This window comes from Mastacembelus armatus, chromosome 4 (assembly GCF_900324485.2).
Source record: "Mastacembelus armatus chromosome 4, fMasArm1.2, whole genome shotgun sequence".
Taxonomy (NCBI): Eukaryota; Metazoa; Chordata; class Actinopteri; order Synbranchiformes; family Mastacembelidae; genus Mastacembelus; species Mastacembelus armatus.
This window is the reverse complement of record NC_046636.1, coordinates 17,377,126-17,403,985: the sequence shown is the minus strand read 5'-3', so window position 1 is coordinate 17,403,985 and position 26,860 is coordinate 17,377,126. Positions and strand designations below refer to the sequence as shown.

Sequence of the window (26,860 nt, the reverse complement as noted above, 5' to 3'; positions counted from 1 at the left end):
TTACATCTGCAGAATATGTATCTTGTTTTTTCTTGCATCCCCAGCAAAACCTCTGCCTCCTTCCTTTCATTGTGTCATGTGGTGTATGTAAAGAAAATGCCACCACCCCCACCTCTACCACTTCACCACCCCCAACTAATAGTTGCTGCTCCTGGTCCCACTGGGATTTGTTTAATTTTCCACTGTTACACTGAAAACATAAGTTAAATATAACCATGTCAAACAGATCCAGTATACTGTCTAAAATTGATGGCTGACACCACTGGTTACTGGGAATGTGGTTTAGTATCAGATTTTTCCTGCTGATATTAACTTCACAGCACTGATACAGTGTGTATTACGTGATAAAGCTGTGTTATACTTTAATTAGGACCAGGTTATGCTCCATCAGAACTAGTTCATATGACATGCTGTCTTATCACAGTGGAAATAAAATGTTTTTGGCTGGGAAATAATTTCAGTGGGTGTGAGTTGGAGCAAATGACATAATGACCTTGATAGAGAGAGAGAGCACCCAGAACTTTTACATAAGTATATGGTAAAATACAGTTTGTCTGGTAATGATGCAATTTAATTGTTTGTCACTGCCATTACAATTTATTTAGGCTCTGAAAAATTAAAGTATATAAAATAAAACTACATTAGATTACATTACATTATATTATATAAGTATATATTGTATATGTCATTTCCTCTTTCAGTACTTTTCACTAACAGCAAAACAAGTCTGCAGCTGCAGCTTTAAAATCATGTTGATATAAAAGCAATTTAAATAGAATATTTATAAGTTCTTTTTTTGAAGAGTTACCGTCAGCCCCAGCACTGACTACACCATCCTTTTCCATACTGCGACACCCATTTGATGTTTATGTGACTGGAGTGTGTTTCCTGCAGAGAGGAGCTAAGGCCTCGCTCATTTTCGCCTGGCGGGTCAGCTGCTTTGTATTTCAGTCTGAAGCCGTTGGCTGCTACTGAACCGTTTGGCTCTTTTCTCTACTAGCGAGCAAACCTACAATCTAGACCCAACTGTCCATCCAGCTCATTTTTAAGGGGATTAATCATTATATATGCCCGTGTATCCAAAACACAGCGGTCACTGGGGATTCCTAGCATCGGTTGGCCGGGTCCGAAGGCCGTTATAACGCCTTTTCGAGGTTTAATTAGAGATAGAAAACAACGGTGGTGGAGGAGGAGGAGATTCCATATTAGGAGCACAGTGGAGAAGGCACCCCCTTGTGTGGTTTGGAGCTTCTGGTGAGTGTTTATCGTGTTTTACGTGATTATTACCGTTATAAATCATACCCCTGTGTAGTGTGATCACATGTGATTGTAAATACGAGGTTTAGGTGGGTTATTGCGCTGTTCTGAGTGTTTATTTTTATATTTTCTTTCGGTTGTGGGGGATGGGCAGCGCCAGCGCGTGAGTAGGCGCGCGCGCGCAGTATGCGTGTGTTCGTATGGCAGTTCTCGTGCGTGGTTTGTATTTGTGAGCGCGCCCTTCCTTCCTGCCACTACTGCTAGCTTTGAATTAAAATCACTTTAGTGATTTATTTGTTTAAAGCAATCCTATAATTTATAACATTTTAGCTTAGTACGACTAACACTTAAATCTAGTCTAACTTTTTATTTAGCCCTACGGCTTTATTTCTATTTTTGATATTTCTTCAGTTAATATGAATTCATGCTTTTGTTTCTTACTTTAGTAACTTTTTGTCTGAATATACTTTGCACCTGTGCTGATAAGTACTTCAGTGTTAAAAATAAGTTTCAAAATGTTGTCCCTTAGTATTTACAAGTTTGAAGTCCACAATTATTACCACAGCTTAAGTTGCTGTTTAAACGTGGTTGTGTGCATCATATGGTAACTGCCCAAATGTGCCAACGTGCATTGTATATTATTTTATTAGCTTTGTTTCAATCTTATTCAAAGATCACTAGAGTGATGTGCAGCTAGTTGCTCCAAAGCCATGGGCGGTGTGGGGGAAGGGTGAATACACACAAACACACACACTTACACGCATTTACACTTACAGACACAGACACCCAGGAGGGCCACTTGCCAACCTTGTGAAGCTCAACTCAATGACACAATGTACCAGTCCCAGATAAGCCTTCAGTATCTGTGCTGGGAAGGAAAGGGGTGGTAATACAGACTGTTTAGTCAGAATTACATAGTGACATTCTAATAGGTTTAATGTATGTTAGGGTTTAATTGAAATTGAAACCTTTAACTTACAATGTTTAATATTTGTTGACTATTTTCTTTTAGCTGATTGTCTTTATGATTTCTGTTTTTGCTTACATTGTCCTGATCAGTTATTGCAGCTATTATTTGAAGTAGGTTACATAAGTAATATGTACATGAACTGTCCTGATGAGGCAAAGTTTAAGTCACATTACAGTGTCCTACAAAAGAAAGTTCATAGCAGTTTTGGTATTTGGCATTTATATAAACACAAAAACTCAACATTGTGGTCAGAGGCTGCTTGTAGTTTTTATGATTTTTGTCAGTCATTATTGGCTGTTGTTTGCTTACTATCCTGCATTTGGCTGGTTGAACATGTTGAATATAATCCCATATATTTGAATTTCTTTTGGACCACTGACTGCTGTCTAGTTATATCCTCTCACACAGGCGCACAGCATAGTCCTCACTTAAAGTTAATGAAGACAACTGCTGGTAAAATGATAAAACATTATTAAAAATCATTGTTTTCTCTTTGGCATATTTTTTAAAGACTCAAGATAAGCATGTAAAAGTATTTGCATGATAGACCTTTTAAAAACATTTTTAGGTTCTAACAAACATTGTGCCACAAAGATCTATTTCCTTAAATGTAATTTGGCAAAACAAAGATATGAGGCCATTTTGAGCTATAATCTCCTGGGTGATGACATCACTCACAAGACCCATGAACACCAATGAAGTTGGAGGCAAGTTTAAAAATTTCTATTCAATTTAAGTTAATTTCACCTTTTCCAAGTGTGGTCGCATGTGTCACAGATTTGGGTGTCATTCAGTCAAGCTTCAAAAAAGTGTTAATATAATTGTATATTTAAAAAATTATTGATTAATAGATAAAATTTAAAGTTCGCAAATTTAAGGCCAATATCTATGTTGCTGCTAGGTGGCCAATCAAATGTGTATTAGGAAAGACAAAATATGAACATGTCATTCGGTAAAATAAAATCATTTAGCTGTTTATATTTTTATGTATTTTAAATATATGATTTACATTTTAATAGATGCCACTTTGCAACAAGGAAAGGGGTGCATGTTTCTGTGAAAAAATAAGGGCAGATCCTGCTGCTAGAGAGGAGAAACTAGAAAAGAGAAGGGAAATTTACCATCGTGACAGTTCTCACCACCTTGACCATTTCAACACCCCTCACCACATTAGTCATCTCAACACTCCTCACAGCAGTCAGCCATCCTCAACTTTGGAGGGACCAGTCTCTTCCTCAACATCTGATAGGGCTCCAAGCCTTGATTTGCAAGATTCAAATTTTATTTCTAAATCAAAACAGTACAATTTTATAAACACTTTTTAAAAGTTTGATCGAATGACACCCAAATATGTGACACGTGCTACCACACTTGGAAATGGTGAAATTAACTTAAATTGAATAGAAAATTTTAAACTTTCCTCCAACTTTATTGGTCTTCAGGGTTCTTGAGTAATGTCATCACGTCACTTACCTAAACCCATGAGATTACAGCTCAAAATGGCCTCGTCTTTGTTTTGCCAAATGACATTTAAGGAAATAGATCATTACAGAACATTGTTCATTAGATACTAAAAATGTTTTTAAAAGCTCTATCATGCAAATACTTTAACAGGCTTATCTTGAGTCTTTAAAAAATATGCCGAAGAGAAAACTGAATAATTTTTAATATTTTTTTTTTATCATTTTACCAGCAGTTGGTAAAGGACTGTGTTACTGAACTGAATCTAAAATGCTAAAACTTAGAAGTATTATCATTTTGTTTGTAGGATGGAGGACATTATAAAATTGTTAGAAAATGTTATAAAGTGACTGAAAGGTTGACATTTTTGTATCTATTGTCTTGTTTAGAATTATATTAATTCAATATCAGATTTATATATATTTATGTTATCAATAGATTTATGTAGTGCATATTGCAATTGCAGTATGTCATTTGGTAAAAGAAAATGTCATACAGTGAAATGTTGAAATTTCTGGGAAATGTATAACATATTGCATTAATTGACATAATGAAAATAAAAAAGGAAACTTTAACATATGAAGTTTTATATGATTTCAAAACATTTTTACCTCTAGTGGAAAGATTTTGGAACAAATGTTGACAAATGACATTGATTAACCTTAAAAACCAAAATAATCTATTTGTAGTTAAGGTGTGGAAATTCTGTGGCTATAAATTACTTGTAAATCAACACTTGCATTTTGCATTATCTACAATTGTATAATTGACATTACATTTAATATCATGAAAAATAGTAGTCAGATCGCTGTCAGTCTTATTGTTGTGTATTCAAGTGCAATTTTTAAATGAAGATGTGAGGTGACACATCTTTGTCTTTGTTTGGAAGTATACATTGCTAAAACAAAGAAACATATTTTTTGTAGTCACTGGGGTGTATAAACTATAGCTATTTATTGCAAAGAAAATAATCAACCCTGTTTAGTTTGGGATATGCAAGTGCAAGTGTCTTTTAGCAGGTCTTCAAATAAATGTAATTCAGGATCTAGTGGAACTAGCACAGAAGTCAGGCAATGTTGTGTTCAGATGTCACTTGATTAATTTTGTAACACATGCTTTGGGCTCTACCATTTAATCTCTAGTGGTAGACTAACTGTAGTAAATAATAATATTTACGCTGGCTAATGATATCGCATCTATGTTTTTGGTCTTTCATAAAACCTAAAGAGACCCTGAGATCAAGTAGCATCCACAAAGATCCAAAGCAGGAGTAGAGGAAAAATACAAAATTGAATGAAATGAATCATAAAATATCTTTAAAAGATTTATAATTAATTTCTTCACATATGTTTTTATCCATTTGGCTTTACATTCAAAGTAGTCTGCGTGTGTCAGACTAGATTGTTTTAAATTCTTTTCCTTGTTATTTAGGTAGAATTAAGTAGCACATCTATTTCTATCGAAAATACTCTTTTCACTGTTTATTAGTTATATCTGGCTGTAACATAATTTGATTATGGAGCCACCAATTAATCCTACCTTTTCTTAAGCCTATCAGCTGGTTTTTGTGGACAATGAGTTGCTGATTCAGCACCATGATCATTTTGATGGCTGTGGAGTTATACTATGCTAAAAGATGTTTATAACATTTTGTCCATCCCCAAGTAGAGCACATCCTACTACTAGATGTTATTTTACCCATCGAAAAATCCCTATGAGTTCCTGAGCTATTTATTTCTTTAATTCTCTAATGATGTCCCCAGGGTGAGCGAAATAACATTTTTAAAGCTGGATTCTCCCTGTAGTACCCATGTGGTCCTCTTATATCACAGTACATCATGTATGTGGTATTATAGAAATACAAAACCTCATGCATGTGTAAAACTGTTAAAGCTAGGAAATTATGCAACTGGCATGTCATCAACTGGCAGTGCATTTTTCCGCTGTCTTAGCATTTTGGGATTTGGGATTGTGTAAATCCCACTAGTGTTGCATGGTGTACCAATACTAGAAAGGCTTCCACTCGATGTATAGTGAGCATATCATTTTTTAATTTATTTTTTTATTCTCATGTTTCTCTCTGCAAGCTGCAGGCAGCTTTCATGGTTTAAAAAAAAAAAAAAAAAAGCAGAATGGCTGCAACTGCAAGTTCTCTTCACAAGTATGGATGTATTAGTTCTCAAGCAGCATTGTAATATTGTATGTAGGTATTTACATTATAGTTTACAATTTCCAGAGTTGAAATGTGACAAAGAACAAGTAATCTTAATAATAATGCATTTTTTCCTACCAAATCCTGCAAGTGTAGATGCCAGATAACTCTAGGTAACAACTCAGGTACCTCACCTCTCCAATGACACAGACGCACTGATTAGGTCAGATCAGTCTGACTAAGTATAGACTGACCATGTAACCTATTTCGAATGTCTGATATCTGGCAAACATCCGTTTCGTCTCGTCAGTGGAGATTTTGTCAGTTTCTATTGTCATATATATGTTCTGGCCTGTCAGCGTCTTTCATTGTGGGGGGGACTTTTAAGCAGTTCTCGTCTTCATTAATGAAATTAACACTGCTCTGTACAACCACCTCATTGTTTAACTATTTCACTCAGAAACGGAGAAGAAAGCCAGATGTGACCAGGAGGCTTTTGAAATGCAATGTGGGCACTGAAAGTACATACTAATTTGCCCTCAATGTTGCTATGGCAGAGCAAATGCTGAACACAGCACACAAGAATAATGTTAGTTACAGAGCAAGCAGCTGAGTCACGTTATCTACACAGCACACATTGATTAGCTGGCCATATTAAATCAGAGTGAGAGTGGTGGTGTAGTACAGTTATGTAACTGGTGTTCATCAGTGTTGTGAATTGAAAGGGAAAAGATAAAATGGACAAAGAGGCACAGTGATTGAAAATGTCTTCCTTAGTTAAGTAATGGCCTGGCATAAAGAGACACAAATATGGATCAGTCCTGGATCCTGTACATGTGCACACATGAGAAATTTGCTACTAGTCTAAATGATAAAAAAAATTAATTACCATGGGGATTTGTGATGTTATGTAAACAGTCAAGGTGTGCTTGACTGTGATTCCATAAAATGAAAAAAAAATCACTATAAAGCAAACATGCCCAGCCCCCTCAGAAATACTGTTACCTTCTAATGGTGGAGTTTGAAGGAGAGTAAATGGTCTTATACTTGTATAGCACTTTTTTACACTCAAGTGCTCAAAGTGCTTTTTACACTATTTGTCCATTCACCCATTCATGGAACAACCACTTGGGATTTAGTGTCTTTCACAAGGATACTTCAACCTGTGGAGCAGTGAAGCCAAGGAGCAAACCACCAACCCTCCAGTTCATGGTCAACCTGCTCTACCCCCTGAGCCACAGCCGCCCTGTAAGCCAATGCACTAGGCTACAATAATGCCACAAAATACAACCACAAACACACACAAAGTTAAGTCACAACCCTGTTGAAAATCATTCAGTGAGCTGATATTGTGTGGTGTGGGGAAGTCTTAATCAACTAATCATTATACATAAAAAAAGATTTTTCAGTTTGAGTCAAGGACTGACTTGTTTACATGCTAGAGCTAAAGGATTATGAGGTTAATTTTCATATCACAAAAGCTGTGGTAGTAATTAAAACCTACAAGTCTGAAAGGAGAGAAAGCTGTGAGTGTTGATTTTGTGTTGAGATACTAAAATGTAGTTGGAATCATTTAGGTTAACTTTTAACAAATCCAATTACTGTTTTAAGAGGTCTGAATTTGCGACCCCATATAATATGGGTTGTGTGTATATGTATATATATGTATGTGTGTATATATATATATATATCATCAAAAATTAAGGCCAATGTGGTGCTGTTTCTGTGTGTGTATATATTTTTGGTTTGTGAAGACCTTTGTGTGTATGTGGGAAGAATGCAGTTTTAACATCATGCTGACCTAGGGCTGCGCACTTAATCAAATAATTTGACTACGGCACTAAATCATCACAAAAACAGCATAATAGAGAAAAAAAATGATTATTTTGTCTTGTGTTTTAAATGATTCCCACACTTTTGCTTCTCTGCAATCCTAGACTCACTAAGCCTATACTATCAGTGAAGTAAGTGTGTGTGTGTGTGTGTGTGATATCTGTTCATATTTAAAATTCAGCGTGAGTTAAGATGGCGGAGGGAGAGCAGCAGGAGCAGCAGCATTTGGACAGCAAAAAAAGAGCAATTCGGTGTCTGGGAACAGTTTGGCTTGCAGGAAGTGGATCAAAATCATTGTGCAGGATTTGCTACATGGTGATGCCTGCACCACTAGGTAACACCAGTCTTTTTTTTTTTTTTTTTTTTTTTTTTTTTTTTAAACCACCTAAACGTGTTTTTTAAAATTCACTAAATGAGACATGATTCTGAAGTCACTGCGCAGGGTGTACCTCACCTCTTGGCCTGTGTGTATGTGAGATGGCTCAATTCCTCCATGATCCTGTACAGGACTACTAGGTACAAGAACATATCTGTAGATCAAGATTACTTTGAAGTGTGTTTTTTTTTTTTTTTTTTGCTCAGGACAGGATCTCAGTGACAGCCTTCTGAGATGACTAACAGCAATTATTTTAATCCTTTCAAGATAACTTTAAACTTGCCCCACAGTTGTTTAATGCTATGTAGAACACCACTGTAAGATTGGAGTTTGATAATGTTGATCAGAAAACATGCAATTAGCCTTTTTCAGTCATTCAGTTTAGTACAATTTAGCACAGTATGTGTTTAAATTTTAAGGATTTAAGTGATATTATCTCTGGATTCACACTACCTAAATACATGGAAGAACTACAAGAAAATTAAGTGGGTTTTAAATGTGTTTATCATAGAATAGTTCAGCAAATTGAGATGTTTTCAAGAAATAATTAATATTAGAGGCTTTCTCTCCAGCAGATCCCCATGACCCTGGTTAAGGAATAAGTGGGTATAGAAAATGGATGGATGGATGGATGGATGGGCTTTCTCACACATATGAATGTACTGCATATACAATCAGGCCTTCTCAAATGCGCACACAGAGTTGACTGGAGTCACATGGTGTGTGTGGCAACCCAGGGGTCAAGTTCAGCATTGTCAAAAACATGTCTGTGATCGCTGGCCCTCCCCCTCTTGCCCATAATGCTTTGAAGTTTACAGGCTTGCTTCCCCTCTTCCTCTATGCTTCAGAGAGACTGTGGGTAATTATTTGTACCCTGCAGCTTCCATTCCAACGTCTGGGAAAGTCCCAATTCACAATTTAGCTGGCTGTATGTATTAGAGTTGGTGGACCGCCTGATATGTTCCATAATAATTTTACTGCTAATACAGGTACAGATGGACAATTCTGTAGGAGAACTGAATTTCTGCTGTGGTTAGAAGTGTCTACTCCAACTTTGTGATGACTTTGGGAAGGTTTTGTTTTTATTGTTTTTATTTTGTGAAGTAATGAATTACTTCACAAACATCAAGTTTTGAAAATTGGGCTAATGTTTTAATTTCATTTTCAGTAGCTGTTGACTGACATATATAAGCATGGAGCACATAGCTGAGGTTTGACTGGATCACTTTCACCAGCAATAATGCTAGTTAAAAAAATATTTTAAAAAATGCAGCCACCGTAACCACTGTTGCCGCAGCATGTTTAGCGCTGATTATGCTTCTTTCAAAGGTGACCCTAACTCAACTTCTGCCAAACTGTGTTAAGTACACGCCAGATAGGACACATTGTATTTTATACTGTGCATTGGCCATTTTTGCACATTGCTGGGCTACTCTACTCTGGGACTAGGCACAAGGGTCTGTGTGGGCCCTCATAGACATGAGCAGACAAAAAAAAAGACAAAATTAAAGCCTTGCTGCTATATTGGTTAGGGAAGTGTAATTTAAGGTTAGTGTGAGTGATGGCTAGGTGTATTAGTGGTGCATTCTGAGCCAATATACTGTAGGTAAGCTTCTGATTGCAGTTGTGGTGGTCACAGGAATCTTGGGCATGTTGACCATCTTAAAAAAAAAAAAAAAAAAAAAAAAAAAAAATTCCAGCTGTTATTTTGTTTGGTAAGTGATGCCACAGAAGTAGTCAAAATTTATGTCTAGTGATAGTTTTAAATGTATACAAATATTAGCATACAAATGTATCATGAAATATTTTTTCAAGAGAGCTTTTATGTGAACCACATGTTAATGAAGTGCAGTGTCAGTTCAGACAGAGCACTGAAGTCACATGTGCTTTAGCTGACTTGCATCATATGTTTTTGAATCACCAGCCAATTCACTGATAGCTGTGTGGCTATCAGTAATAGTGGCTGTCACTAATCATGTCCAATCACTGTGTTACTCCACTGATGCACTCGTGTAATTGCTGTTTCCTGCTGCTGCTCCCTCCACCAAGCCATACTCCTCCCTCTGTGCTTTTTTTTGGTATTCTCCCAGCAGAATTCTGCTTGGATTCTTTCAGCTCTTTCTTAGAGTAGTGCCATTTTTTTTTTTAACAAATCTAAATGTATAGTCATTTCCTATGAATTGCCACCTCCTTGATGGAAGCATTTCTGATTAAACTTCAAACGATACATTTGATACTAAACTGCATGTGAACTCTCACGTTGCTGATTGGCTGATGGTAGTGCCCCATGCAGCTAATGTCCCTGTGTTGCCTGAAAGAAAACACAAAGGGACTGTAGGCATTCCGCAGCTTCTAGGACAGGGTTGACCCGCCAACACAGTAATGCCATTTTGCAGCTGCTCTGTGGGTGCAGATTTGAATCTCTAACGTGAACTGCTGAACTGCCTGGGGACTGCTGACTCTGCCTGTCTGGCCTTTTGCTATATTGTTTTTGTTAAACGTTTGATTTTGACAGTAGAGCGCCATTGTGGATTTATAGTGTGAAATCTGAGAATGATAGTGGTGTTAACCAATGGTAGTGTAGTTTAATACACCTTCACTGCAGCAAAACCTATGTTAACAGACATGATTTTAAAAGACCATTATTTTTGGTTATTTAACCCTCAGGGGTTGCCAAACTCGCTGGGGCGTTTTGAGGCATCTCCTCTGGATAACGCCGAAACAAACTTGAATTACTCCGTCAATTTTGATCGTACAGATAAAAGCAATGTATCATTAGAATCTGTAAAGGGTCTAGTTTTGGTTGTAAACACTCATAACAACAAAACACTGTGCTTTTGTTAAATAAAGAAAGCAGGCAGGGTGCGCTCTCATCTCTCTTCACAGACATATAAATAAAACAACCAGAATCTCAGCGAATACGTGCCTCATAAAAATAAGAAATATATGGCTGGAAAGCTTGAAATGTCTTCTTTTAAATGAAACATTTCAAGTCGAAAACAAATCACCTTTGATTTAATCCGTATGAAGGTAAGGAGAAGTCCGTTGTCGCCTGTCTCACCTCATTACAGCTAATTTGATCCCCCCTCATACTGAGCGCACTGTTCTTATGGAAATAATCTGAGGTGAACCAGGTGATAATGTGCACTTTTAATTACCCTGCAGTTTACTTTATTGAAATAGCAAAAACAGTGCCTGAGTGAGTCTTTATTTGTTTGGAACAGAACATTGCCTGTGGATCTGTGAACTGACTAGTTTAAACCTAATATACAGTGGTGTGAATAAGTGTTTGCCCCCTTCCTGATTTATTTTTTTTGAATGTTTGTCACTTTGTTTCAAGAAATTACTTAAATAGGACCTGCCTGACAGAGTGAAGTAGACCAAAAGATCCTCAAAAGCTAGAAATCATGCCGAGATCCAAAGACATTCAAGAACAAATGAGAAAGAAAGTAATTGAAATCTATCAGTCTGGAAAAGGTTATAAAGCCATTTCTAAAGCTTTGGGACTGCAGCGAACCACGATGAGAGCCATTATCTACAAATGGTATAAACATGAAACAGTGGAGAACCTTCCCAGGAGTGGCCGGCCAACCAAAATTACCCCAAGAGCGCAATGGTGACTCATCCAAGAGGTCACAAAAGACCCCACAACAACATCCAAAGTTGGTATGGTTTGAATCCATACGAGTAGCCACTGGCTCCAACAAGCCCTGGTTCCCATTCACTTCCATTGACAAATTAGCGCCTTTTATTAAGCCAAAATGGCTTTGTTGTCTTTAATAGGTTTATTGCTAATTTTTTTTTTTTTATGTCAATATTTTCTCCGTAACACAAGATATTAAGGTAAATAGCTGACCAATCAGGTGCGTCCTTTAATCCATGTTGCCTCGTTCTAATTATAGCTTTAGTCTACCCACTCCTGTGTGATAGCAATGGATTTGCCGCAGCTTGGACATTTAAGAACAGTGTAGAAAAGTTGCTAATGCCCACCATTTTATGCTTAGAATTAACCCTCTGGGGTCTGAGGGGGTTTTTGGGGCCTGGACAAATTTTGACATGTCCTGACATTTGTGCTTTTTTCAGTGTTTTTTAACTAACAGATGTTGATATTTAGCCCTAGGCTAATCCTTATGGCTAAGGCCAGGTCAGATTGCGATCAGAGTGTTTGCTACTCCCTCCAGGGGGTGTATACATTCAACAAGCTTGCTGCTGATAGGCTCAGTGCTCGCCATGGACACTGCCGTATTGTCCAATTATGATACTTTTGGCTCCACAAAAGCAGCATGGTGACGTCCATAATGGCCGAAAGTGGCGACCGAATTGGCTTCTTTCTCATGGTGTGCAACGCTATGGGCGACGTCACACTATATAGGTTCACCCCCTGTACACCGTTAATGAATGTAATGTAACAACAGTTGTCACCAATACATAATTCCATTCAGCATTTTACCATAAGCTCACAACAACTTCAGTCTGTAACTGAGTGAGCAAATAACTTTAGCTGTTGGTTTGACTGAAATGTTGTTTGATTGGTGGTCTGTAAATGTAGAAAAGCAAGCTAACTAGTTATAATTTGTGTAAAGCCAGCATGCTGAGGGGTGGAGTGACTGCTTCATACAATAATTTAATTTTTCTTTCGGCTGTTCTCGTTCAGGGTCGTCACAGCAGATCATTTGATCCCCATGCTTGATTTAGCACAAATTTTTACACCAGATGCCCTTCCTGATACAACCTCAGTAGCTGAGGCTATTGGCCGCTGGTCTTCCAAGTTGGTCTCCTAAGTACTAACCAGGCACAGTCCCCGCTTAGCTTCCAAGATTGGGTGCTTTCAGGCACTTGCACGCAAGTGCAGCTACTCTGCACCATACATACAATAATATTAAAACTGATTACTCAAGTGCCTGCTGAGGTTTGACATGAAAGAATACCAGGAGTTCATGCTAACAACCGACGACAAGACGGCAAAAAAAAAAAAAAAAAAAAAGACTCTTACTGATGCAATAAACATATAGGGGGCAACCTAACAAAGGCTAACTAAAGGGATTACAAATGATGGATTTGGCAGCCTTTTGGAGTGGTTAGATACACTGATTGACTGGCCAGTGATCAGAATCGGCCGATTTTTCACAGGACTGGCACACTCACAGTCGTGTGTAAACATGTCATTGGTGTGGAATTTCTTTTTCTGAGTGAAGCTGACAAAGATTGCAGATTGTAACTTTGTAAGGCTAAAATACATGTGGGAACAACCACAAAAACGTTCGGAACAACAACCCTAATAAGACACCATCACTGAATATACCCAGTTTGAAAAGGGGAAAACGGCTCAGAGCACTTTATTTTGTTGTTAGTTATTTTATGAAAAGATCCTGTAATGTTTATTATTTCTTTTATTATAAAATAAAAATAGAATCAGCAAAAATCGGAATCAGCAGGTCGCACTTACTGAAAAATTGGAATCAGCCAAGGAAATTGCAGTCAGTGCATCCCTAATATATTTCAGGGGCTGTTCTACCACAGTTGACAGTACAGTTAGCTAGAAGCTTTTAGTACTGAATAAAATACTAAATACATACTATAGGAAGTAATGTTTATTTTGGCCTCGTAATGTCACCTTGGGCAAAACACCAACGATGATGAAATGAGAAAGTGCTCTTGCATCAGAATCTTGATTAGTATTAGCAGTTGTGGAGTGGAATCGGACTGGAACTGAAAAACGGACTGGTTCAGAAAGCCATTTCTTCTAAAAATGGTGACTGACAGTGACAAAACATTAACATAACATCTTCTTACCTGAAGAATTTCTTATCGATAGTGCATCTGCTAAATCAGCATTTGAGCAATGATATTTCTGGGGCTGATTCCAGGGATGCTGCAGGTTACTGAATAAGACCTAACCATGCAGGATAATGTTAGCATCATACACAGAGCAGGTAAAAACGCCTTTTCTTTTTAAACCTTCCTTGTTTTTTTTTACTTAATTTTACTTTACATTGTTTTTGTCATACTAATTGATGAGAGTTCTGATTGCATAGAACATGTAACTAAATTTATATTCTGAGCAAAAGAAGTACATTTCCTGTTGGTCTGATGGGGGGTGGGAGAATTTGTGCAGCAGGTGTCAATGCTGTATATGCCAGATCAAATGGTTGTTGTCTTGGATAACTGAGCATTATGGCAATATACAGTATCTCACAGAAGTGAGTACACCCCTCACATTTTTGTAAATAGTTTATCATATCTTTTCATGTGACAACACTGAAGAAATGACACTTTGCTACAATGTAAAGTAGTGAGTGTACAGCTTGTATAATAAGTGTAAATTTGCTGTCCCCTCAAAATAACTCAACACACAGCCATTAATGTCTAAACCGCTGGCAACAAAAGTGAGTACACCCCTAAGTGAAAATGTCCAAATTGGGCCCAATTAGCCATTTTCCCTCCTCTGTGTCATGTGACTCATTAGTGTTACAAGGTCTCAGGTGTGAATGGGAAGCAGGTGTGTTAAATTTGGTGTTATTGCTCTCACTCTCTCATACTGGTCACAGGAAGTTCAACCTGGCACCTCATGGCAAAGAACTCTGAGGATCTGAAAAATGAATTGTTGCTCTACATAATGATGGCCTAGGCTATAAGAAGATTGCCAAGACCCAGAAACTGAGCTGCAGCACGGTGGCCAAGACCATACAGCGGTTTAACAGGACAGGTTCCACTCAGAACAGTCCTTGCCATGGTCGACCAAAGAAGTTGAGTGCTCAGCGTCATATCCAGAGGTTGTCTTTGGGAAATAGATGTATGAGTGCTGCCAGCATTGCTGCAGAGGTTCAACGGGTGGGGGATCAGCCTGTCAGTGCTCAGACCATATGCCGCACACTGCATCAAATTGGTCTGCATGGCTGTCGTCCCAGAAGGATGCCTCTTCTAAAGATGATGCACAAGAAAGCCCGCAAACAGTTTGCTGAAGACAAGCAGAATAAGGACATGGATTACTGGAACCGTGTCTTGTGGTCTAATGAGACCAAGATAAACTTATTTGGTTCAGATGGTGTCAAGCGTGTCTGGCGGCAACCAGGTGAGGAGTACAAAGAAAAGTGTGCCTTGCCTACAGTCAAGCATGGTAGTGGGAGTGTCATGGTCTGGGGCTGCATGAGTGCTGCCGGCACTAGGGAGCTACAGTTCATTGAGAGAACCACGAATGCCAACATGTACTATGACATACTGAAGCAGCGCATGATCCCCTCCCTTCGTAGACTGGGCCACAGGGCAGTATTCCAGCATGATAATGACCCCAAACACACCTCCAAGATGACCACTGCCTTGCTAAAGAAGCAGAGGGTAAAGGTGATGGACTGGCCAAGCATGTCTCCAGACCTAAACCCTATTGAGCATCTGTAGGTCATCCTCAAACGGAAGATGGAGGAATGCAAGGTCTCTAACATCCACCAGCTCTGTGATGTCATCATGGAAGAGTGGAAGGGGATTCCAGTGGCAACCTGTGAAGCTCTGGTGAACTCCATGCCCAAGAGGGTTATGGCAGTGCTGGAAAATAATGGTGGTCACAAAAAATATTGACACTTTGGGCCCAATTTGGACGTTTTCACTTAGGAGTGTACTCACCTTTGTTGCCAGCGGTTTAGACATTAATGGCTGTGTGTTGAGTTATTTTGAGGGGACAGCAAATTTATACTGTTATACAAGCTGTACACTCACTACTTTACATTGTAGCAAAGTGTCATTTCTTCAGTGTTGTCACATGAAAAGATATAATAAACTATTTACAAAAATGTGAGGGGTGTACTCACTTCTGTGAGATACTGTACATTTCCAGAGTAAGACATCGCTAATAGCTAAAACAGCCCAGCCCATCTCCCCCTAACAACCTATCTGTGACCTTAATTTTGGAAACTCCCTTCTGATGAGATGTTGCCTGTGTACTTCATGAGAGAGAGAGAGACTGTTTATTTAATTCTAACTAACTGCCACGGAATCTTTGCAGTGCTCTGATGCATTGTATCCGATCATTATCAAGGATAGCTGGAACTCAGCTCTGTTTCAGCGGTGGATCTGTTTAACTGTAATGTGGGGTTAAAGCTAAAGGATCTATGCATTGGTTGAGCTAGTCTCTTATGGCTTTAGATCATTTCATCAGATCTCATCATGGATTAGTGGTGATAGTATATGATCGATATGAGGTGACTCGTGTTTATGTTGATGAGTGAAAGACCTGCTGTCCATATGCTGCCCTTATTCAAATAAGCATTGAGATATATATATATATATATATATATATATAAGCCCGAAATTATTCATACCCCTGGCAAATTCTGACTTAAAGTTACTTTTATTCAACCAGCAAGTTTTTTTCTTGATTAGAAATGACACAGGCGTCTCCCAGAAGAACATAAGATGATGTAGAAGAGGCATCATTGTGGAAAAAATTACTACTCATTTTTTATTTACATTTGAACAAAAAGTGGCATGTGAATAAAAGTAACTTTAAGTCAGAATTTGCAAGGGGTATGAATAATTTCGGGCTTGTGTGTGTGTGTGTGTGTGTATGTGTATATGGATTACAGTGTCTGCTATTGTAGAGCTGAAAGAATTTGGGGGGTCAGGCCATTGACTTGTATTTAGAGAGTATAAAGAAAAAACAAAAAATCAAAGTTGTTTAATTTTTATAGTGAAGTACTGCTTTATTTCACTGTTCATGACAACTGGTCGTGCCTGTATTCAATTTCTACCCTCCAGTTGTGATGGGTAGTATATAAAAAATTTGTGTCTTCCTTAGGCAGCAAGCTTTCTCTTTTATCAGTAGTTATGAATGCTCTCTGTTGCTTAATATTACAACTCTACATCAATGAAATGGTAGGCTGCAGAAGATTCATTAGCTAGTATGAACATAGTATTTGCTATGTATGCTAGTAGTATGCCATGGCAACAAACACTGATAGATTGGATACCGTGTTCCAAGATGGTAGCCTTCTTGTTCTAGTGGAAGTTAATGCTGACAGAGCACATACACCAAATACATTTTCTGGTTTTTGCAAACCTCTGGGTTTTGGATCCACAGAGCTTAAGTGCTGGAGTACTTCTCTGGTCTAGAAAGACTTCTGTGGTTGTTGAAAGCATGCATGTTACGGACTTCCTCTAGCTGAACTGACTAACTGCCTTTTGGCTCCTCAAACACAAATTTTTTACCGTCATGGTTTGGTGAGACTTGAAGATGGAATTTCAGATTGTTTGAGAGGCTCAGGGAAATTTATTCATTCTTTCAGCAGTTCCTTTTGTAATCACTCTTTCCTTCAGTGTGAGTCACCTGATCCTGCAGTACCTATGTGGTCACTAAAAATTGCCTTGCAACTGGCATCATTCCTTGTGCCTTGGCCACAGCAGTGGCAGTCACTGTTGTGGTTGGCCTGCCACTGATCAGTATAACTCAAGGGGATGGTGTTGTGTTTAAATTTCTCTCTGGATAAAGATGGGGCTTTCACAAGCTGATCTCTAGGGTCAGCATAATTTTTAAAAAAAAAAAAAAAAAGGAAAATCTGACTTGCACTCATTCAGCTGACTTTGAAACTGTTCCAATGCCAATACCTAAATGAGCTGTGCTGAGTGAAAATAAATCTGACTGGAGTTCCACTTCTTTAACATCACTTAGTAAAAGTAAAGAGCCAGTGGTCCCAAGCTATTTTGTTTTGCCAAGTTCACTTAGTTGAATTTTTATTCTGAAAAAGAAACAGAAAAATTGTTTTCATCTAAGCCAGTAAATATGAATAAAATAAACAGTGTGTCAGTGTCTGTGTCCCTTTTGAGCTTTTATTGAGCAGAAGGGATAGGGCATCAGTTTTGTGTAATTGACTATGTTACCCTGAATTCAGTTAATAAAATTAATCTCTAATTAAAATCATTGGCAACAAATGTATTTATTGATTACTTAGATCTAGTGATGCACAGTGTCTGCGGCAGCACGCGGTGACAGTGAGCAGCTGCAAAGATTAAAAATGGCAGAAGCGGACGACTGAAATTCACATTTCCACAATGAAACAAATTTTACACTGTTATGTGGATAGTGGTAGTGCCTTCTTGTTCTAATTATTCTGTGGTCAGATAATCCGTGAGTCTGTAAAATATTTACGGTTGTCACGTCATTAGAGTTCGTTTTATTTATTTATTTTTTATTATCTGTACCAAACTCATTAAGGTTCATATTTTGACAATAAAACGTTGAAAGGAGACTATTGTAAAAATCAGATTAGTCAAAAAAAAAAATCGACCGTTTAATCGATTATTATAATAGTTGTTTGTTGCAGGTTACTTGAGTATTTCTGTAAATGTTCCCACCAGTAAAAGGGTAACTGATGAAGGAAAAAAAACACATGGTTGTCTCATATTTCATGTTCAGTTGAACATTTTAATTTTTGACAGCTTTGTTGTGCGGCAGACCTCATTCCCATGTCAGAGATGAGCCCTGTAGCATGTACTCGGCAACATTCTACACTTGTGTGCCAGGCCACACCCAACTACTCCTGCTTTCTTTCTAGTAATATTATCCCTTTCTTTGCTTGGCAGCCTTAGCCTGACCAACACTGTAGGGTGAGGCAGCAGATATGAAAGGGAGGGAAAGAGACAGGAATCAAGAGGGAGGATGAGTATAAGGAAAGAAGAACATAAAGGATCAATGCTGGGGAAGACGGAGTAGGAAGCAACAAGCAAGGACAAGGAGCTTGGAAAGAAATTCTTAATATTTAGTGATTTCCAGTACACTTTAGTATTATGCAATCCAGCAACACACTTAATACTGTCAGTCTGCAGCCCTCAGTAAAAATGAAATATTGCAAAAAAGAGCATTGATTGTAGAGCGTTTGCATTGCATTTCATTATCTAGGTGGTGCATTTATGATGGCCACCCACTGTCAATGTTGGCTGTGAATATGTTGTAATGGTGTACCGTTGTCTCCCTCTGCCCTCTGAGTGAAGAAGTGAACCATTGTTCAGACTTCAGAATGGGTGTCAGTCACATGGTAAGATCATTCAGTGCCAGTGTACTGGTGGCTGGTGCTTTTATAGTGTCAGTCAGAGATTATTTTATATTTTGATGACTTTTACCAGTGAAAGTAAAGGGGCAATGTATGTGTTTATGCTGGTAGTCTAGTGTTACCTAGTAAATGTCTACCTCTACCTAGTAAATGAGATGAACTGAAATATAAAAATGAACCCTGTACAGTTTTGTCAACAAGTGCACTTTTGTTTACAATCAAAATTTGTCACCAAAAAACATTGCAAAATGCATTTCCTTCCTTGTAAATTATTTGCATTTTTAATGCCCAGCATTGTTTAGACATTTACTTAAAGGCAGCCCTCTTCAACTCTGCCTTATATTGTAATTTTTCTATATTTATTGATATGTTCCCACCAACACCTTTCAACAAATGGACAAATATGAGAACATTAGCAGGAATGTGTTTTGCACATAGACATTAGGGATGGAACTTTTTAGGCAATTTTTGAGTTATGTGCCAATTTTCTTAAAAGTGTGAAAAATGCCAGTGCCCTTTTTCTAAGGCCTAAGCACTCTTGACATGCTACACGCAGTGCCTCTTGTGCAATCTAGTCTACTAGTGTGCATGGGGAGAGTGTAGCTTGTTTTCTGAGAGTTATACTGGTTCTAGTTTGAATTCTGTTAGTTGTATGTTGTAGCTTTAAGATGATGCCACCACAAAGCTTGGTTTGATTGTCCAACAGTGCAAAACCCAAATATATTAAGCTTAGTGTCACGTAAGACAAAAAGAGCAACAATTCTTCACATTACACTTACACTTTAATTGGCAAGAGTTTGGCATTTTTGCTTAAAACAGTGTCTTTAAACAAGCAATTGATTTTCAAGTTAGTTGTTGATTCATTTTTTTTTTTTGTCAACTGCAAATCGTTTAAACCTTTAACCGTGGACATTCACAGACATTTTTATGCATGTGTTACAGCGTGATATACATCAAAGCAAGGACTCATAATATTCCATAGCACCACTAGTGGTCATGTACTTAACCAAATGTCATCCTGTAACATTTCCTTGTGAAGAAAAGGACAGCAAATTTGAAAGAAAGCACAAACTCTTTTTTTAATTTTATCAGTAGTGTAGGTCTGCACTGTATGGATTTGTTTACCAAAAGACTTGCCAATGATTATTCAATTTTGTTTGGTTCCTCTAATTTCGTTCGTTTTTGTTGCAGATTCTGAGCCCATGGTACAAGGCCCTGACTGAACATACTGCTAGTGCATACAGACTTACCACTGTGGTGAGTAATTTACAGATTTGGGCTGTAAAATTTTTCTTATTCTTATTATTCATCACCGAAGATTACAGTCAGTTGTGTTCACTTGTCTTTGTTACTGAACTAAAATGTACCAGAAAACAGCAAAAAGAGTGCCCAGTATCCTTTACTGTAATGTACTTTTTGCTTTGGTTTTTTTCTTTTTTTTTTTTTTTTTTTTTTTTTTCAAATGGGGTCAGGTTCCTATGGTTCGCAAAATGGGCCCAGCTAGTACAATTGTGCAACTTGGCGTTATGGCTAATGCTGCTAGCTTGGGTAGCTAGGGTAGCTAACCACGGTGCTAGTTGTGTGGTGACAGCACAACACCGTCTCTCCAAGCTTTCTAAAGCTTTCTGATTAAAGCGAGACGAGGATTTTGAATCACGGGCGACGCTACATCAATTAGTTTTATAGAGGAGGAATGGGCTTCTTGTTGACACAAGCTTCCTGACTGCCAGCCAGTATTGAAGTAATGATATAGAAGCTTCTAAGGATAACGCAGAGAGACAGAATAAGAGACAGAAATGAATATTTGAAAGAGAACGCGGTTCCATTGCATTCACCATTAGCCTGTTATCTGGGTTTTCAACACCATAAGGGTGCAGATTTTGGGAGAAATGCATATCCTGTAATCTATGTACAAGCTGAGATAGATCCTAGCTTGTAGATGACATTGGTGATATTGCCTAAATGCCTTAATAGAACATGGCAATGCTTGCAAATGCTTGCACTTTTTTGTCCATGTCTTTATTCCTATTTTTAACATTAAAGCCAAAATATAGTCAAAGATCTGCTTTTAAAGACCATGATGCTGCTTTGCTATTGGTGTGAAAATATTAAGAGGTACGTGCCCGAGGATGCTAGAGCAAGCCCTTATGGCTGAAAGGAGTATCGATATAGTATCGGAAATATGTGTAAATATCGTTTTTTTTTTTTTTTTTTTCTTTCTTTGCACATCCCTGGCTAATAAATTACAGTTTTTATTATAGGATATTAGATTTTTATGAGTATAATTCTATTCCTGTCAGCCTATCAAAATATTAGACCACAGTAAAAGACTACAGTAGGTACGGAAAGTATTCAGACCCCTTTAAATGTTTCACTCTTTGTGTCATTGCAGCCATTTGCCAAAATCAAAAAAGTTCATTTTATTTCTCACTAATGAACACTCAGCATCCCATCTTGACAGAAAAAAACAGAAATGTAGAAATTTTTGCAAATTTATTAAAAAAGAAAAACTGAAATATCACATGATCATAAGTATTCAGACCCTTTGCAGTGACATTCATATTTAACTCACATGCTGTCCATTTCTTCTGATCCTCCTTGAGATGGTTCTGCTCCTTCATTGGAGTCCAGCTGTGTTTAATTAAACTGATTGGACTTGATTAGGAAAGGCACACACCTGTCTATATAAGACCTTACAGCTCACAGTGTATGTCAGAGCAAATGAGAATCATGAGGTCGAAGGAACTGCCCAAGGAGCTCAGAGACAGAATTGTGGCAAGGCACAGATCTGGCCAAGGTTACAAAAGAATTTCTGCAGCACTCAAGGTTCCTAAGAGCACAGTGGCCTCCATAATCCTCAAATGGAAAAAGTTTGGGACGACCAGAACTCTTCCTAGACCTGGCCGTCCAGCCAAACTGAGCAATTGTGGGAGAAGAGCCTTGGTGAGAGAGGTAAAGAAGAACCCAAAGATCACTGTGGCTGAGCTCCAGAGATGCAGTAGGGAGATGGGAGAAAGTTCCACAAAGTCAACTATCACTGCAGCCCTCCACCAGTCGGGGCTTTATGGCAGAGTGGCCCGACGGAAGCCTCTCCTCAGTGCAAGACCCATGAAAGCCCGCATAGAGTTTGCCAAAAAACACATGAAGGACTCCCAGACTATGAGAAATAAGATTCTCTGGTCTGATGAGACCAAGATTGAACTTTTTGGCGTTAATTCTAAGCAGTATGTGTGGAGAAAACCAGGCACTGCTCGTCACCTGTCCAATACAATCCCTACAGTGAAATATGGTGGTGGGAGCATCATGTTGTGGGGGTGTTTTTCAGCTGCAGGGACAGGACGACTGGTTGCAATTGAAGGAAAGATGAATGTGGCCAAGTACAGAGATATCCTGGAAGAAAACCTCTTCCAGAGTGGTCAGGACCTCAGACTGGGCCGAAGGTTCACCTTTTAACAGGACCATGACCCTAAGCACACAGTTAAAATAACAAAGCAGTGGCTTCGGAACAACTCTGTGACCATTCTTGACTGGCCCAGCCAGAGCCCTGACCTAAACCCAATTGAGCATCTCTGGAGAGACCTGAAAATGGCTGTCCACCAACGTTCACCATCCAACCTGACAGAACTGGAGAGGATCTGCAAGGAAGAATGGCAGAGGATCCCTAAATCCAGGTGTGAAAAACTTGTTGCATCATTCCCAAGAAGACTCATGGCTGTACTAGCTCAAAAGGGTGCTTCTACTCAATACTGAGCACAGGGTACTTATGACCATGTGATATTTCAGTTTTTCTTTTTTAATAAATTTGCAAAAATTTCTACATTTCTGTTTTTTTCTGTCAAGATGGGGTGCTGAGTGAACATTAATGAGAAATAAAATGAACTTTTTTGATTTTGGCAAATGGCTGCAATGACACAAAGAGTGAAAAATTTAAAGGGGTCTGAATACTTTCCGTACCCACTGTACGTAGTTGACATGTCTAAAGCTAAAACGAGCTAAAACACACCCGAGTTGGAAACATAAAAATGAGCAACAGCTGGAGGACAGGACGATGAAATTTTGGGTAACAGATGGCATATAACATCAGTGATTTAGAAATGGATCTCATTTTTAAATCTGGATAAACAACAGAGCAACATCTCCTATAAAATGTGGTCTGTGCAAGGTAAGATTGGTACACAAGAAAGCTTTCCCCCTTGTAAAACACTGTTACCTTCCCAGTATACAAAAGGACAAAGTCTGCTCCCAAACTGCGGCACAGCATTAAGACTCTAAATATGAGCAGCTACTTCTGATTCTAGCAGCAGTCACTCCTGTAGGCCTCTTCACTCATTACCCAATACAATAGAAGCTCAGAAAGAAGCAGGGATACAGTGACGGTAGTTTCATATTTCATGGTGAAAGATGTGACACTAGTGACACCAAGGTGGAAACACCAAGCGCTGTCTCAGCTTTATGCAAAATGCAGAGGAAGTGGAAGAGCACCTTTACACACTTAGTCACTACTACTGACATGCAGGATTGCCACAGAAGAGACTTACGTTAGCCCAACCAACACGAAGATGTTAGACCATGCAGAAATTATTGATTTAAAAAATAAATGGTTGTTCAGAAACAAACCTTCTGATCTATCTCAGACTCAATCCACAACTGAATCCTCGTGGTCTAACAAAAATTTTCATTATTGTCTACTTCTTTGTTAATGGCATTACATTTATATCAATTTATTCATTTAGATCAACATAAAAAATTATTATAATAGTATTGTTGGCCATATTGCCCAGGGTTTGGGTTGTTCCCAGTAACACCTTTACAGCCTAATGCAGTTCAGTATTATTGTTTTACCGGGTCTGATGCAGAAAATAAATGTGTTGTCCATTGAGAGCATTTTCATGCCCAGATTTGGCTTGTTTTGCTCCATGTCAGTGGATGATCTGGTAAACCTGTTCTCCCATTGGTTTGGCTTCTTATCTTCAAGACAAAAAAAAAAAAAAAAAAAAACTGAATCAAAATGCATCACTTAAAACAACATTAAACATTTATCGTGTTAATTGCTTAGATTTGGCTGGGGCAGGAAAGAGAAGCTGTCTGATAAAGGTCCTATCTGCCCAGGTATCATCAAAGAAATGTACTTTAATTAATGCAAGTCCACATCACACTTGGGTTCAGTCTCCAGCCAGCTGCTCTAGGGCTGCAGTGATTATTTTCACTCTTTTTCTTCATTAATTGATGACTTGATTGGTCCATAAAATAAAAACTGCAAATCATTTTTTTTCAAAGTCCAGTCTCACCATATTTCCGAGACCCAGTGATATGTTGTTAAATAAATAGGTTCCAATTAATATTTTGTTGGTCAGTTAATCAACTAATGATTTCTCTTCTGCTGACCAACCCGTATATCTAATGACCAACTACTGATTGTGCTCACCTGCGAAGTGCACCTACCTATGGAAACAGTTTAGGGTAAAGCTGCAAGATACATTTTGTGATTCAGTCTTGTTCCACCGACAAATAAACCACCTCAGAATTTATGCTAAAAGGTTCTCAGTACTCGCACTCAGGTATGATAATTGTTGGATCTGCCCAAATTAACTTTAGTAAAGTGTAAAACAAACCAGAGAATTGATCTAACTAGAGTCAACACTGGATTTGAAAATGCCCTAGGTAGGATTGGCAGTCTTTATAATAAACAAATAGCAGTGTTAGTGCGACTATTTACCCACACCCTGACAACATTTCCCATGAACTCAATTGCCCTTCACTTCTCTTTTATTTTACTGAGGAAAACAAGCATGTTGGAAGTTTTTCACTCTTTAAACTATCTGTGATTTTCAGAAAGTTTGACAGCTTCAGTTTGACTTCCACTGAAAGAGCAGTGCAGTCTGCACTGTTTAACCTCTCCTATTCTATCCTATTGCAGGAAAATCACCTAAAATAATCTCAGCTCTGGTGTCATCAGAAAGGTAGAAAGAGTCTAGTTCTATAACTGAGGAAAAAACAAATAAATAAAAGACATATTTCAGTGTAAATAACTTCCTGTGGTTTTATTTTGCCAGGTCAAAGATTCTTTGCACTCATAAACAAAATCATTACAAATAACTGCTTCAAATTTGATGAAGATACTGTATTTCTAAATGTCACATTTGCTTTTTAACCCTCTGGGGTCTGCATATTTTCGGGCCCTGGACAAGTTTTGACATGTCCTGACATTTGTGCTTTTTTCAGTTGCTTTTAAACATATTAATGGCTAAAGTATGATAACGCTGTAATCAGCACAAACTGGGCTACAATAATATGTGAGCAGCAAGTTTATACTTGTGTTTTTGAGAAAACAGTGTTTATGCATGGTTAGTGAAAAACAAATTTTTAAGTCACTGAAATAAGGCCATAAAACACGCAGAACATTGGTTCACAAGACTTTTAAGAAATGCATCTTGTAGTGTAAAGTGTTTGCTTCACAATGATGTGAAAGTCATCTTGTTCACTCATTCACAGAAAACAATACACTGATTTAAATTTTCTAGGACACTTTGTTTAGAAAGGGCAATGCAGTAAGGTGTGTTTCACCATGAATAGTCATGTGATTTACCTGAGAAGACAAAAGATGCACTCAAAGACCCGCACAAAGAACCGCATAATGAGCCTTTCAGTCAATGTGGCTGAGAGGGGATTACTGCAACACAATACAATACAATGCGGATCCAAACGTTTGTCATTTGAGTCGTGTTTTTCCTCTGAGGAGAAAGTAAACTATTTGTCTATGTGTGGAACATACGAAGCGCTTCTTCACCCGCGTAACGTGCCATCATCCAAACACAGAAAAAGTGATTAAATTCTATGATGAAGTTTGACGTTTTATGTCATTTCTTGGGGGCGCACAGAATTACCTGGTTCACCTCAGATTATTTCCATATGAACAGTGCACTCAGTGCGAGGCGGGATCAAATTAGCTGTTATGAGGTGAGACAGGAGAAAACGTACTTTTCCTTACATTCATATGGATTAAATAAAAAGGGATGATTTGTTTCCGACTTAAATTGTTTCATTTCAAAGAAAACATTTCAAACTTTCTAGCCATATATTTCAGTTTCAGTAGACAGCGTGGTGGATAAGTGGCTAGCTCTGTTGCCTCACAGTGAGAATGTCCCAGGTTTGTAACCTGGCAGGGCCCTTTCTGTGTGGAGTTTGCATGTTCTCCCCATGCTTGCGTGGGTTTACTCTGTGTATTGTGGTTTCCTCCCACAGTCCAAAAATATGCATGTTGTATTGGTGACACTAAATTGTCCATATGTGCTTGTCTGTGGTTGTTTGTGGCCCTGTGATGGACTGGTGACCTGTCCAGGGTGTACCCCTGCCTTTCACCTAAAGAGAGCTGGGATAGGATCCAGTAGATTCCTGTGACCCTAATTAGGAATAAGCGTGTATAGAGAATGAATGAATGAGTTTGTGCCTTTTAACTCCCAACTACCTCACCTGTCCTGGCATGTCTCAACTCAGAGAGTAAAGGCTGAGGATGAAGGCTTAGTTTAGGAAGTTTAGGAACTTCAAATGTATATAAAAACAAACAAACAAAAAACTCAACTTTTACTCCATGTAATATTGCTAGCACATATAATATAGAGTCATGGTTACACATCGTTATGCATGGCTTTGTGAATGAAAGTTTAATTTGTTGCTAATCACTTTGTCACTTTTAGCCATCAAAATACTCTTAGTATGCTTTTTTGAAAAAAAAAAAAACAAAAAAAAAACAACAAAACGCGGGTGACCTCCCTACT

General features: G+C 38.2%; 1 protein-coding gene across 3 annotated transcripts in view; it reads left to right on the top strand.

Annotated features, from left to right (window-relative positions):
• Window positions 1–953: 953 nt before the first annotated feature.
• Window positions 954–26,860, top strand: part of tbl1xr1a (TBL1X/Y related 1a) — a 61,644-nt gene continuing 35,737 nt past the window's right edge. For 2 of the 3 annotated variants that reach the window (XR_003295576.1, XM_026304870.1), the window contains exons 1-2: window positions 954–1,254; window positions 20,277–20,342. The gene's annotated coding sequence lies outside the window, so the exon portion shown is untranslated. The remainder of the gene's footprint in view (window positions 1,255–20,276; window positions 20,343–26,860) is intronic. The other variant, XM_026304871.1, reaches the window with a different exon arrangement.